This window comes from Melanerpes formicivorus, unplaced genomic scaffold (assembly GCF_026170545.1).
Source record: "Melanerpes formicivorus ecotype bairdi unplaced genomic scaffold, bMelFor1.0.p_v2 SCAF_72, whole genome shotgun sequence".
Taxonomy (NCBI): domain Eukaryota; kingdom Metazoa; phylum Chordata; class Aves; order Piciformes; family Picidae; genus Melanerpes; species Melanerpes formicivorus.
The window spans coordinates 3443667-3450021 of NW_027142424.1; positions in this window are offsets into that span (position 1 = coordinate 3443667).

The following is a 6355-nucleotide window of genomic DNA, read 5'->3' on the forward strand; positions in this document are numbered from 1 at the left end:
TGTATGCTCCCTGGGCTGAGGGAAAGGAGAACTATCACAGAAGGTCCTCCAGGTGCTCCACAGAAGGTGGGTGCTCTTTGCTTGGTACTTGTGCTGAGTGGTAGCAGCGTTATTTCTCGTGGTACAGACCTCTTCTGTACAGATCTCTTCTGTACAAGGCTTTGTTACCAGCTGTTAAAGAAGCACAGTCTGAGCCGAAGCAAAGCTAAGTCTCAGGCACACAACCTCATAAACACAAATAGTTTAATAGAATAGTACAGCATCAGGGTCAGCTTGAGCTAGGTGCCTCCAGAGAGGAAGCCCAAACAAAGAAACCCCTGGACATTTATACCCTTTCAGACTCTGCATTTGCTCTTCCTGTGGTCTTCATGTGCCTTTCGCATTCCCTTCGGTCCAGTGGTGATTTAGGTTTGAGATCCTCCAGCGTCACCTGTTCCTTGTTAGACTCCTTTGCTGACACCAGGCAGGTCATTATCCTGGCTAGTTGCAGCTACTCTTGATGGTTGCAGCCTTTAATAGAATAATCCAGGTTGGAAGAGACCTTCAAGATCATCGTGTCCAACCCATCAACCAATCCAACCCACCTAAACAACTAAACCATGGCACCAAGCACCCCATCAAGTCTCCCCCTGAACACCTTCAATGATGGTGACTCCACCACCTCCCCAGGCAGCCCATTCCAATGGGCAACCACTCTCTCTGTATAGAACTTCTTCCTAACATCCAACCTAAACTTCCCCTGGTGCAGCCTGAGACTGTGTCCTCTTGTTCTGGTACTGGTTGCCTGGGAGAAGAGACCATCATCCTGTCTACAACCTCCCTTCAGGTAGTTATAAAGAGCAATAAGGTCAGCCCTGAGTCTCCTCCTCTCCAGGCTAAGCAACTCCAGCTCCCTTAGCCTCTCCTCATAGGGCTTGTGTTCCAAACCCCTCACCAACTTTGTTGCCCTTCTCTGGACTCGTTCCAGCAAGTCAGCATCCTTCCTAAACTGAGTGGCCCAGAAGCTTTCTTATCTTTTGATTTACTCTGGTTCTGGCACATTATAATTCTGATTCATTCAATTTAAAACTTATTCAAGCTAAGCAACTGGTATCTCTCAACATCACCCATGTTTGAGGGGTCAGAAATCACACCTCTGTGTGCTGAAGATTTGGGATCCCATGCAGAGTATGTCCAGTGCTAAAGTGGATTGGTAGCAGTGGTAGGACCACAGTAGTGTGTCTGTGGTACCACAGTACCCAGGAGGGAGTGCAGTGGCTGTGTTCAAAGATGACTTGTACACCACCAGGACAGAGGGAAAAGGTGGGCCAAAAGAGGATGGAGGCAAACAGCTGTTGGCAAAAGTAAAGGGATGAACAACTGATTCTGCAGTTCAACAAGGGCCTACGCAGCAGCTTGCACCTCATTAGGGTTTTTAGGTACTCACTCTGCAAGAACAGAGTAAGAGTCTTTATGTCTGTCCATATATTCAGTGCCAGTGGAGATTTTGTACATACAAGTCAGCTGCTGGCATGGATCCACTTACAGAGGAATTTAACACTGAATGTATTTTTCTGGTTAAGTTTTTCAGTGTTTTTGCCTTCAGGTCTGACTGTGCACTCTTAAATGTTCTTCTGTCACAGTGCTTAGTAAGAGGTGCCCTGGAAGAGTATTTACCAACAAATGAAATGTGCCCTGAAATAATTTTTGGTCCCAACCCTGCTATTTGCTGTAAGCAGTATAGGAATGATCCGTTATATGCTGGACAAGACACTGGAACTGGTCAGGAGAAATAAAACTGGAGTTGCAACAGTCAAGGTTTGAACAAACAATACATGCTGTGTGAGCATTAATTCTCTGGTTTTGGCACATGGAAACCATCAGTGTAAGTGAATGGGAGGTGTGAATGATGTGAAATGCAACACTGTGACACTCAGGCAAACTTTTTTCATGCAACACTGTCACTATCTCATCCTGTCACAAGTTACAACATTTCAGTCTTCTTGCCAGCAGGCACTCCCCTTCAAGGAGCTGGGTGGCAGGAGGATAACAAAGTCTCCAAGCATCTGAGTTTGATATTAAATTCCCTGATTTATAATAATAATAAATTATATCCTGTGAAAATATATCCATGGATCATTCATGAAATTAATTGTCAAGGTCGAACACCACAGGGTATTGCACAAAGATCCAGAGAGAACATGAGGATGAATAATGGTGTAGTCATATTCTCCTGGCAAGGACTGCTTAAGAAAGCACAAGGAGGGGTAGCTGTAGGAGCAGAACATTTGGAGAACACCGCAGCACCTCAGGGGAACAGATAGGCTGTGAAATCATTGTTTTGTCCACGCTAGCGATGAGAAAATGAGCTCATGCCACCAGAATTCAGTATGAAAGGAGGTCCCATTGTTATGTACAAATGCACGTAGAGGAAACAAGCCTTAACTTCAAGAATGTGCTAGTGGCAAGACTAAAAGTACTGCTGAGGTAAATTAAAACCATGCACAGCAGTTTCTGCTATGGAAAGGAGGAAATTCGTGGCTGGCTTGATCAAAACTTGTTGAAAGCGATGGAAATTATCATTGACTCAGCAGGAAAGATCTCTTATCCATCCACGTATGTGACCTGCAACTTCTCCAAGGACATGCCTCTCTTGACAAAAGCTTTGCTTGCCACACATGTCCACACCCTGAGCCTGCACTGACACAGCCTGCCCTGCTAGCTCTAAACTGTCAGCTTGAGTTAGATGAGCAGAATTTACTTATATAAATCAAGTATTTGGATTACAATTGACATATAAATGAAGACAAATGCAGTGTCTGAATATTACTAAGAGTACCAGCACTCACTTGGCAAACCCAAACACATAAATATTTCACTAGAAAGACAGATTGTGCTTAAGTTTTTAAATCTCCTGCTGATAATTAAAACAGGTAGTCATGAAAACAGACTTCCTTAAGCTCAAACATGACCTTCTATATTTCTGACTGGAAGGTTTGTTGTGGTTTTCTTTGTTTGTTTAATTAACACTTAAGCAAAACCATGCAAGGAACAGCTTTCTACAGAGTTACTTTTGGACAATGCAGAAGCCTTGCAGTATAGCCATTGTGTTTTCCTATGTGCAAGGAGCAGCCCATAAGCTGGGTGTCCTCGTTTTACTGGGACAGAATCCTGGGCCAGCCATGGGCTGCAGGCTGTTAGTTTCTAGTCAGTCAGGAGCTTAAGTTGAAAGAAGCAAAGCCAGGGCAGATGCTCTCAGCAGGCTACAGGCAAATCCTAGACCATACATGCCATGCTGATTATAAAGGGGGGAGTTTGCTGAGAGTGAGGGCTCCTTCTCTTTCTACTCTTTTTAAGGGTTGCCACCCCTGGAGGGGCTCATTCATTGTCCTGCTCCAAATAACTGCTTTCAGCTGTATTATGACCTGAATACATCCACTGGTCTGAATGTAAATTTGAGTACTGTAGGTTTGTATTGGTGTCAGTTTGTTTGTTTCATTAAATCTGTTCCCACTTCAACCCACAGGTCTTACCACCTTTTCTGCTGGGGAGAGTGGCAGAACAACTGCAATTCATCCTGGATCCAGGCTAAACATAAACACTGGGCTTGCCCATTGCTCTCCTGACTGTTAGATCCACAAATCCCTACCTTGCCGCAGCACAACACCACTTTGTCAGGAGCCCAGGGAGTGACCTCAACCCTCTGAGGGCCAGGGAAGGTTCATTCCTGTTAGCTGCTTAAAGCAGCCTTCCCAACCCTGCTTACAGGGACTCAGGCTGCTCCTGGGGACAGAGAGGGACAGAGAGGTCCACAACTCTTCACACAGGCCCCAAGTACAGGGCTGTTAAGCTGGCAGGGTGCCAACAGGACAGGCTGACATGAAGGCAAAGACCCAGGCCCTGAACTATGGGTGGGTTACCTTGCTGCAATATGACTAAGTGGCTTCTCTTTGTCCTTTGAATAAAAGGAAGATCAAGCTGAGTTCCCACTCTGCTCAAGGACCCCAAAGAAACTCCTCTGTTACTGCCCAGAGCCCCTCTTCCCCTTCTGGGAAGCCTAAGCTTTTCAAAGGGACCTAAAGGACAAGGACACTCAGGCACACAAAGACAAGGGGGGTCCACCCCTCTCCCCTTTCCCAGGAGAAGGAGCAAGCTCTGGGCAGCCACTGGTGGGGCTGCCATCCTTACCCCAGAGCAGGAGAGCAGAGTGTCAGATTTGGCCCTGCCAGGGCTGCATGGAGGCCAGAGGGGCCTCAGGACACCAAGGGCCTTCAACAGGTGGCCAAGAGGCAAACACCATGACACACCTTGAGTACTTCTTCCACCCTCGTCTCATTCTCCCTAAATCATTAAGTTACATTTTCCCTTCAAAATATGATTTATCTCTGCCTTGAATTACCTCAGCTTTTATTTCCAACATTTTAATTGTCTGCCCTACAGTTTCCGTTTGGAATTCCAGACTTCAAGTCACTTCTGCCTGCTCAAAATCACCTCACCGTTTCCTTCCAAAACATCATCTTTTCCTCCTTCATCTTTCCTCAGCTCTTCCCTCCCATGTCATTGCTCTCTCTCTTCAATAAACTCTATTTTTTCCCTCTAAAATCTTTATTTTTATCCCCAGTTGATTACCTCTGCTTTTGTCTTCAGTATCTTGTCTCATAGACATTACCTCTTCCCTCCAAACAACAAAACAATGCTTCCCTAGTTGAGGAGCATGGGGACCTTGCTTGCCCTGCTTCAGCCTGGAGTGAGTTTTTATAGGCATGTCATAAACCCCTGCACAGCAAGCTCTGGGATATTGACAGACCTTTCAGTGTAGCTGCTTTAGTATCGTACTTCTGACAGCAGCAGTACCCTGCCTCTCAGGGGAGGGCATCAGGAGCAGGCCATTTGCAGCTATTGGCAGGTTTCTGTATACTTCTTAAAAGCTGTTAGAGAAGCTTTCAAGGCTTGTCTCCAAGTGAACACACAGCAAGGTTTTGGAGCAAAGCCACTTCATTTTTTAAAGAGGATTGAATCTGATGGGGCTGTCCCTAAGCACAGGGTCTTGCATAAAAGGCTGAGAGCATTCCTGTGTCTGGTTAAGCTCTTTTCACTTCCCTGCCTTTACCCCTTTGACTGGGTGAGCACAATCATCTTATTCTTGTCTTGGTGATGAGTGCCATAAGTTGTGTTGTTCCCCCCCCCCCACCCCCGCCCCCTTACACTGGGTCACCAACAGTGTGCTCCCTTTCCATCAGAGGACACCAACCCCTCACCAGAAAGACAAGGCTTTCTTCCTTTTGTTCTTTTGTTTGGTTTTTTTTTTAATTACTCTTGAGCTACCTGGTCGAGTGGAAGGTGTCCCTGCAGGGGGATTGGAAACAGATGATCTTTAAGGTCCCTTCCAACCCAAATCATTCTATGAGGTGAGATGTGTGGGACCTGGGAAATAGAGGCAGGCAGCCTTGCTGAGCTCTATTATTGCAAAGAACATTGCTGGGGCTTAGTGAAATGAGGTGGTTTGTGTGAGGCAGTTCGAGCCTGGGGGCAGTGCTTTAAGTTCCCAGCTGTCCTGCTCTATGACTAGCAGTTGTCTTCCTGGGTTGAGTCTGTAGTTCATCACAGTGCAGTTCTGGCACAGAGGTCCTGCTCTAGCTCATGTTGTTACATTACAGGGAGTTACCAGATGGTTGAATCTGGCTTAGAGAGCTCCAAGAAGGCACAGCAGTTTAAAAGGGAAGTCAAAGCACTGGTGGTTTATGAAATTAAAAAGTTCATGGGTACCTAATCCCTGTGCTAGAGAGGAAATGAGAAATGGAAGAAGTCTCAACAGGAGGTAGGACAAGGAGATTGGAGTTGAAAGCACCGTAGTGCCTGATGTGCTACTTCCTCTCTGCACCTTGACTGCAATTTCTGTCTTTAGAGGCACCTTGGGTGAGAAATGTTTTATATGTATTATGTGGGTTCTGCTTGCAGAGACCTTGTTATACATCAGACAGAAAACTTGTCTGGAGAGATCAGATCAGGTGTCCCTTACTAGAAACAAAAACAGAAGAGGGGAAAGGACGAATAATCGTAACAGGGACTTCAGGCATAGGAAGGTTGACTCCTAGCGCTTAAGCTGCTCCCGCCATCGCTCTCAGGTTGCTGAAAAACGCCCCTCTGATGCCTCACCCAATGCCGTTCCGAGAGCCGCTCTTCCTGACAGGACACCTCTCCCCGCCTCATCCTCATTGGCTTTCCTCCACGGCGGTTCTGACCCTGCTCCGTGCTCATTGGCTTATCCTGAATGGGAGCCCCGCCTCCTGCACCGCGCGGTTCCCTCCCCAAGGTTTAGGCGGTCCCGTTCTGAATAGTCCCTCCGTGGCCACCGTAGCACAGGCTGTACGTGGCA